The sequence below is a fragment of the Callithrix jacchus genome, chromosome 22 (assembly GCF_049354715.1).
Source record: "Callithrix jacchus isolate 240 chromosome 22, calJac240_pri, whole genome shotgun sequence".
Taxonomy (NCBI): domain Eukaryota; kingdom Metazoa; phylum Chordata; class Mammalia; order Primates; family Cebidae; genus Callithrix; species Callithrix jacchus.
In genome coordinates, this window is record NC_133523.1 from 8,583,303 (window position 1) to 8,592,906 (window position 9,604).

The window sequence follows — 9,604 nt, forward strand, 5'->3', positions numbered from 1 at the left end:
CCAAGCTTGGGCATCGTAGAAGATGATGAGGTCAGAGGCTGTTCACAGGGGCGTCTGGCTGGTTAACTAGATCTTGAACAGAAGAGTGACATCTATCCAGTTTCAGTTTTCAGAAGGATCACAGTGGCTTCGGGGTTGATAGGCTAGAGAGGGAGGAGATACGAACAGAAACCAGATAGAAGGCCATTGCAGAATTCAAGTGAAATGTAATGGCGGCCAGATGAAGTAGGAGGAGTGGTGTGAGAGTCATGTTGATGAATATAATCACAGTTTCATTTTCGTGTCCGGACTCTGACCCTATTATTGTTCTCCCACTATTATGCCGTGAACTGCTAATGAATAGTCGGATTTTCTCCTTTTTCTCAATTATGAACAGTACTGCTGTAAGGTGTACATGCCCTCTGGAGCGCTGGTAGGTTTTTCCTACTGTGTAAAATATAATAGAATATGGTGTAATAATACCATGTATGTGTTTTCAAACATTTTATTGAAATGTAACATACCCGTAGAAATATGCTTAATTCATAAGTGTACAAACCTTTATCACATGAACACTTCCACGTAACCACCAAGTCAAGGAAGAATATTACCAGTATTCCAGATACCTCCTCATTTTTCCCTCCAAATTACACACTCTACTGTGTAGGTAACTAGTATTCCAACTCTAACAGTGTGGTTTGGATTTTTTTTTTTTTTTTTTTGACATGGAGTCTCGTTCTGTCACCCAGGCTGGAGTGCAGCGGCACAATCTCAGTTCCCTGCAACTTTCACCTCCTAGGTTCAAGTGATTCTCCTGCCTCAGCCTGCCGAGTAGCTGGGATTACAGGTGCATACCACCACACCTAGCTAACTTTTTGTATTCTTGGTAGAGATGGGGTTTCACCATGTTTGTCAGGCTGGTCTCGAACTCCTGACCTCAAGCGATCCATGCGCCACGGACTCCCAAAGTGCTAGGATTACAGGCATGAGCCATTGCACCTGGCCTGGATTTTTGTTTCTGAGGCCCTGTGCAAATCCTGCCATCCAGCATACATTCTTTCTTTTTTCCTTTTGCCTGTCTTAATTTGCCCAGTATTTTTTTGTGAAATGACACGTACTGTTTCTAATATCTCTAAGTAGTACGTTTTATTCTGTTTCTTTGAATATTCCACAATTCATCTAAGCATCTTATATTGATGACCATCGGACTTTGCAGTTCGGGGTTATTGTGATGAATACTGCTATGAGCACATTTCAATATTTCTGGTTGTGCACAGTGCCTGTATTTCTCTGAGGTGCATACCCTGGATAGAAATTGCTGGGTTCCTGACCAGAAAATGCCTATGAGATGCATTTGTTCATATTCAGTGGACGCTGCCAGTTTTCGACAGTTTATATTCCAACCAACTTGTGTGGCGTTAGACAAGACGATACTCATATTGCCCTCCTTGTCTTACTGATTGTGTAATCTGCATGTGAGCCCTTTGGGTGGATATATGTTGTGTCGATATTTTCTCCCACTCTGTGGCATGCCTCTTCATGTTCACTGATTCTTTGGCCATGTTCAGATGACTGATTAGCTTATCAAAGGCATTCTTCCATTTCTTTATGGTGGCTTTGATTTCTAATATTTCCTTCTGATTCTTTGAGTTTCCATTTTTCTGCTGATAATGCAGGGCAGATGAGCCCTCAGATTGGGGGTTAGCCTAGGAGGGTTCTTGACTTTGCTCAGGAAAGAATTCAAGAGCCAGCCAGCGGTAAAAGAAATTGGCTTTATTGAAGCAGCAGGCCACAGCAGAGTGGCTGCCCCTTATGGAGCAGGGCTGACTCAGGTTATATGCCCAGTGCAGCAGCATATGGGCAGTTGGCTAGCAGTAGTTCTACCCACTTTTAATTACATGCAAGTTAAGGGGTGGGTTATTCAGCTAGCTCTAGAAAAGGAGTGGTAACTTCCAGACAACTGACAATGCATTGACAATATTGGCTACCACCACTGTCCATTTTTCAGCTCTTGCTTTTGATTCCAAACAAACTCTGTACCCATTAAGCAATCACTCCTCAGCACTTCTGCCTTCAACTCCTGCTAACTTGTACGTAGTGTCCATGAATTTTGTCATAAGCAGGATCATAAAATATGTATTTTTGTGTGTGTCTGCCTTATTCCATAAAGTAATGTTTTCAAGGCTTATCTATGTTGTAGTATATATCAGAATTTCATTCTCTTTTATGGTTTAATAATACTATGTTGCATATATGTGTCACGTTTTATTCATCCATCTATCGAACATATGGGTTGTTTCTACCTCTTGGCTATTGCGGATCATGCTGAGATATATATATGTGTGTGTGTGTATTTTTTTTTTTTTTTTTTTTGACAGAGTCTTGCTCTGTCATGTCACCCAGGCTGGAGTGTAGTGGTGCAATCTTGGCTCACTCCAACCTCTGCCTCCTGGGTTCAAGCAATTCTCCTGCCTCAGCCTCCTGAGTAGCTTGAATTACAGGTGCCCCACCACCACCATGCCCAGCTAATTTTTTGTATTTTTAGTAGAGATGGGGTTTCACCAGGTTGGTCAGGCTGGTCTCGAACTCCTGACCTCAGATGATCCACCCAGCTCATTCTCCCAAAGCGCTGGGATTACAGGCATGAGCCACCACGCTCAGCCTCTCCCATTCTGCCTTCCTTTCTTCTTTCTTTTCCTTCTTTCTTTTTCTTCCTTCTTTTCTCTTTATTAATCTTTCTTTCTCTTTTTCTTTATCTCTTTCCATATTTCCTCCTCCTTTCTCTCTTTTTGTTTCTTACTTTTAAAATACTATTTCCTTGCAGAACTCAATCTCCTTTGTTTCTTTTTTATCTTTTTCTTGCAGCACTCACAGCCTTCATTCATTCAAGTTTTTGAGATGGAGTCTCGCTCTGTCACCCAGGCTGCAGTGCACTGGCCTGACCACGGCTCACCGCAGCCTCGACCTCCCGAATCCAAGTGATGCGCTCGGCTATTTTTTTTTCTAAGTAGAGATGGGGTCTCGCTATATTGCCAGGGCTGGTCTCAAAGTCCTGGGCTCAAGCGATTCTCTCAGCTAGCCTCGCAAGTGTTGAGATTATAAGTGTGAGTCACCATGGCCTGCCCTCTTTGCTCTGTTCTGTTCTCTTTTCTTTTTCTTTCTTTTATTCTCTTCTTTCTTTGTTCTCTTCCTTCCTTCATTTCTTTCCTCATTCTCTTTTTCATCTTCTCTTTCCATCTCTCTTTCTTTTTTTTTTTTTTTTTTTTGAGACGGAGTTTCGCTCTTGTTACCCAGGCTGGAGTGCAATGGCGCGATCTCGGCTCACCGCAACCTCCGCCTCCTGGGTTCAGGCAATTCTCCTGCCTCAGCCTCCTGAGTAGCTGGGATTACAGGCACGCGCCACCATGCCCAGCTAATTTTTTGCATTTTTAGTAGAGACAGGGTTTCACCAAATTGACCAGGATGGTCTCGATCTCTTGACCTCGTGATCCACCCGCCTCGGCCTTCCAAAGTGCTGGGATTACAGGCTTGAGCCACCGCGCCCAGCCCCATCTCTCTCTTTCTTTATATTTTTCTCTAGATTTTTAAAATTCTGTCTCTTTTCTCTATTTCCTTCCTTTCTCCCTCCCTGCTTTCTTCCCTCCCTCCTTCCCTTCCTCCATATGTCTTTTTTCTCCACTCCCTCTCTCTCTTCCTCCCTCCCTCCCTCCCTCCCTCTGTCTGTCTTTGTGTGGATTCTGGAAGAGTCTCCTCATTCTGTATCTCCCTGTGATGCAGGTGTGAGCCACTGCACCTGGCCAATGGAGTTTTTTTTTAAATGCCATTTGAGTACATCAATCATTTAAGTCCAAGCCATTTGAATAAAAGCAGGTACAGGAAGGTCACTCTGACCTTTTTGCTGGTTCTTAAAAGCAGGAGGCGAGATACACATGTGAGAGTTGTCCTCCCTGAACTGGAAGGAAAATGTCATTCTTTTCTAAATTATTATTTATTTTTTATAGACAAATTCACTTTGTCATCAAGGCTGGAGTACAGTGGCACAATCTCAGCTCACTGCAACCTCCACTTCCCAGGTTCAAATGAATCTCGTACCTCAGCCTCTCAAGTAGCTGGGATTACAGGTGTTCCCCACCATGCCTGGCTAATTTCTTTTCTTTTCTTTTTCTTTTTTTTTTTTTTTTTTTTTTTTTTGTATTTTTAGTCGAGATGGAGTCTCACCATGTTGACCAGGCTGATGTCAATCTACTGGCCTCAAGTGATCCACCCACCTTAGCCTGCCAAAGTGCTGGGATTACAGGCATGAGCCACCTCACCCGGACCTTACATTCTTACTCTGCACGTATTGGCCATTACGGGCATTGTTCCTCACCTGAGTGAACACATCCATGCATTCCCAATATTTGTGTCCTGGGAGACCTGGGTTGGGAATTTGGAGTAGAGAGGCCAAGAGTTTGCAGTCATACTTGCAAAATATTTGTGTATTGTGCTAACTTTCTTCTTTGTAAAAGCCCTTGCATGACTGTTAAGTGTGTGTCTGAGCTTGGGTTTGGGTTTTTTAGACCAGAGATCTCTAGGCCTTTTGAAGCTGTGAGTATGAGGATATTTGTGTTTCTTGAGAAGGTCTGAGAGTTACCATCCATGTGGTGGCAGGGTGTGTTGTACTTAGAGACCGCGTCAGAATGGAACACCCAATTGGCCTCCATCTCTTATAAAACTACTTTTATCCGCTACATTAAAATGCCACCAGTGTCATACTACATTCTCATAAATACTAGGAATTACCTGACGACTTTCTCATCCAGGTATTTACAGGCTTTGGCAATGTAGCAGTACACAAAACAAGTCACATTCATGGTAATCTTGATGTTAAACTTTGGAGCCAGAGTACAGGCAAATATATAAGCACTAGGAAGAAAAGTAAATGCAGGGAAGAATAAATTCTATGAGGAAGAGTACAGTTGAGGAAAAGTATAGTTGAGCAGGGTATTGGAAATAGATGCTCGGTGCCACAAAGAAAAATTAGCACTGAGACAAAGGATTTTTCAGCAATGCAATTTTTACTTCCTGGACTGCGGAAGGGTACTCTCAATAGCCATCTTGCCACGAGAGTACAATGAACAAAGGAAAACACAAATTTATCCTTTATGCATTTGAGGTCGTCCTTACTGCTATGTCTGATCTCCGTTGGCTGGAGCCAGACCTCACAATTTAAACCAAAACCCGATTGGCTAAAAACTTAAAACTTTTCTAAACAGGTAAAAGCAATGGAGAGCTGGGATATGCCTATGAGCACATTCAGCAGAGATATCGGTTAAAGTACAAGGACATAGAAGGTACTATGTACCTGTAAGCATGGCATGTGTAACAGAGGGCTTAACAAAGTTATTAGCACACTTATTCTTTAACAAGAAAGGAAACTTTAAAAAGGAACTTTTCTACTTCCCACACAGAGGTATAGACAGATAGGATTGACCCAATCAGCCTGTGCAGTACACAGCATATACTCATTTTTGACCACTTTACCTTTTTAGGAAATAAAATCATCACAGAAATCAAGACGCAGCCTTCCTGTACATTTCAGATTCTCCTAAAAGAGAAGACGGCTTGGAACGCTTGCTGAGGAATCATCCCAGCATTTCCTCTGTCATGACAAGAGCAATTCCAGTTTGTTCCATGAGACCCTGTTTCTCTCACTCTATTTGGTATTCTGGTTGCAAGATTTGTCAAAATTTGATGGTTATTTCTGTTTTCAAGGGCAGTTTGATCTGAATTTTCTTCCAGTCCGTTCACTTCTATCTGGTTTGGGTTCCAAGATCTTAATCTTTTGCCCAAGAAAACCCTTCCATATAAGCAGTATGAGTTCCTTGATTTGTCTTGAGCCCACTGCTACTTTTCTGATTTCAGAATAAAAGCTGAGGCCGGGCACGGTGGCTTAAGCCTGTAATCCCAGCACTTTGGAAGGCCGAGGCGGGTGGATCACGAGGTCAAGAGATCGAGACCATCCTGGTCAACATGGTGAAACCCCAGCTACTCGGGAGGCTGAGGCAGGAGAATTGCCTGAACCCGGGAGGCGGAGGTTGCAGTGAGCCAAGATCGCGCCATTGCACTCCAGCCTGGGTAATAAGAGTGAAACTCCGTCTCAAAAAAAAAAAAAAAAGAATAAAAGCTGATTATTATTATTTATTATTATAATTTTGAGACAGAGTCTCGCTCTGTCACCCAGCCTGGAGTGCAGTGGCGTGATCTCGGCTCACTGTGACTTATGCCTCCCAGGCTCAGGGGATTCCTGCCTCAGCCTCAGGGGTAGCTGGGATTACAGGTACCCACCACCACACCTGGCTAATTTTTGTATTTTTAGTAGAGACAGAGTTTTGCCATGTTGGCCAGGCTGGCCTTGAACTCCTGGCCTCAAGTGATCCACCTGCCTGGGCCTTCCAAAGTGCTAGGATTATACCAGTCTTGGACCTTGACAGTTATTTTTACCTAACATTGGTGAGAATTTTTCTCCACTTCACCCAAGAAGATGGCGGACTGGAGCTCCTCTTACTTAGGTTGACCAGTCTTCCCAGCAGCACTGGAGGGGAGTCATTTACTTTCTGCAGAGAAAGAGACAGGTGCAAAGAATCAACTTACCAGCTGGAAACTGGGACCAGTATCAAGTGCTTACTCTGACATTCAGCCCTCGCTCCACCTGTTGACCCTTTGCATGCCTGCATCAACCAGTGTATCTGTTGGGCTCAGAGTGTGTGATAGAGGGGCTCATGGTGTTGTCTTTGGCTTCCTGAAATCCCTCCCTTTCCCCTTGCGGTGCTTCCACGTAGGACTTTGAGTGTGTAGTCAGGTCAGTTTACATCCCTGTGTGAAAATGCTGAATGTTCAGTGAGCCTTGGTCAAAAGTTTTCCTAGACTCATTAGTGAAGAAACAGCAATTACTCACTGGCTGTTGCTGGGTTTGAGAAAAAAGAATGTGTACCCTAGAGGCCGGGCCCAAAGGGAAAAGAGGACTTTCTCTCAGCATTGAGTAAAATCGGCCATTTTTAAAATGAGCCTTGGGAACCCAGCATAACTGGTCCCTCTGTGCCCAATTTCTCCATCCTGATAATGAATTCCATGGACAACCTAAGTGGCCCATGACAGTTTCATCTCATTGCACTTCCCTGCCAATTCTCAAACTCTCACACAGCCCCTGGGGGGAGCTTCTGATTACAGGAACACAATCTTCTCGTCTTGAGTCTTGTTTTCAGTTCTTGGACATTCTCCAGCAGGGACCATCTCTGTCTTGTGTAACATTTGGGTAACATCCAATCCACTTGGGAATTCTTCCTTGCTAGGGAACCTACTATTTACACCCAGTGAATATCAGCTAAGTCCCTTACACTTTTAATTAGGGAAGAAAGATGAATAAGACAGAGTACTGCCCTTCAGGGAGTAAAGGTCTAGGAGAAGAGAGATAGCAACAGTACATAAGATACCTAGTATGGCAGGTGAATGCATTTGAGAGGTCCCAAATGGGGAGTATGTTGAACTTGGGGCCATCAAGAAAATCTAAGTAGAAGAGATGATGCAAGTTAAGTTTAGAAGGATTATTAAGAGTTCAGGAGCTGAATTAAATAAGCATGCTAATCCTGAGTGTGAAAAATGACAGTATGTTAAATTCTGTAGATAAAAGACAATCTTTGGAGTAGGAGGCAGATTTGAAAGGTAATATGGGACAGATTATAGAACACACGCTTTTTTTTTTTTTTTTTTTTTTTTGGGACAGAGTCTTGCTCTGTTGCCAGGCACCAGGCTGGAGTGCAGTGTTGCAATCTTGGCTCACTACAACCTCCACCTCCTGGGTTCAAGCAATTCTGCCTCAGCCTCCTGAGTAGCTGGGACTCCAGGCACACACCACCACACCCAGCTAATTTTTGCATTTTTAGTAGAGAAAGGGTTTCGCTGTGTTGGCCAGGATAGTCTCAATCTCTTGACCTCATGATCTGCCCGCCTCAGGCTCCCAAAGTGCTGGGATTACAGGGGTAAACCACCACACCCAGCCCTCTTTTTTAAAAAAAAAAAGACTGACTCTCATTCTGTCACCCAGATTGGAGTGCAGTGGCGTGATCTAGCTCTCTGCAGCCTCAACCTCCTGGGTTTAAGCCATCGTCCAACCTCAGCCTCTCAAGTATCCGGACTATAGATGCACACTACCATGCCTGACTAATGCTATTTTTTATTTTTGTAGAGATCCGGTCTTGTTATGTTGCCCAGGCTAGTCCCAAACTCCTGGGCTCAAGCAATCCTCCCACCTCAGCCTACCGAAGTGCTGGGATTACGGTCATAAGCCACTGTGCCCAACTCACACACATATATCTATATGTTAGTCTGTCAGTTTCAATGTAAATGTTAGTTGGAAATTGATGAAATTTGCAGTTGAGCGAGAGTGACAATTGGGGAATGGAATGAAGGGTCCTGTTTCTATGAACTTGTATTTCATAGCCACCCAAAACATCACGTGGTTTAAAACATCCACCAGGCCGGGCTCAGTGGCTCATGCCTATAATCTCACTTTTGGGGCCAGGCAGGAGGATTACTTGAGTCCAGGAGTTCAAGATCAGCCTGGGCAACATGGTGAAACCGTCTCTCAAACACCACCCCACCACCATTAATTTAGAGTTTGTTGGTTGAAAACTTGGGCTGTGCTTGGCCTGAGAGTTCTCTGGACTGGCTTCTGCAGTCATTTTCTAGGTGGGTTGGGGGTTTACTGTTCTTCGCTCAAGGTCTCATCCCCCAAGCCATCCAGGTAAGGCCTGTTCACACATTGCTGGAGTGTTCCAGCAGAGCTTGCGTTGGGTATGCCCATACCCCATCAGCCAGTGCAATTGTGGGTGAGCCCAGGGTAGAAGGGCACCCAGCTACACAGAAGGGGCTTGGGTACAGGAAAGAAAAGACACAGTGGCCGTTCTTTCATATGGTTGGCCCCAAGGCCAGTGCACTATTGCAAGAGTCTAAGTAAGGGGAACAGCTTTATTGCAATGTGATTCACGTGGGAAATTCACATATTTAAAGTATACAACCTGCTAAATTCCCTTCTCTCTATCATAATACTTGCCCTGGAAACTTTTTTTTCTTTTTTTTTTTTTGAGACACAGCCTTACCCTGTTGCCCAGGCTGGAGTACAGTGGCAAAATCATGGCTCACTGCAGCCTCGACCTCCAGGCTCAAGTGATCCTCTTGCTTCAGCCTCCTGAGTAGCTGGGACTACAGACACTTGCCACCGTGCCTGGCTAATTTTTGTATTGTTTGTAGAGATGGAGCTTTGCCATGTTGCCCTGGCTAGTATCGATCTCCTGAGCTCAAGCAGTCCTTGCCTCTGGTCCTCCCAAAGTGCCAGGATGAATGACATGCATGAGCCACCGCACCCGGCCTGATTCCAGTTCTTATAGACACACTCTTTCAACCAATTGGAAAAACTTCGAATCTGCGTATGAGCTGGAAGCCCCACTTCCAGTTGTCCTACCTTTCTGGACTGAACCAGTGTACATCTTACATGTATTGACTGATGTTTCCCAAAAATGTATAAGACCAAGCTGTAGCCCGACCACTTTGGGGGCACATGTTCTCAGAATCTCCCAGAGCTGTGTTA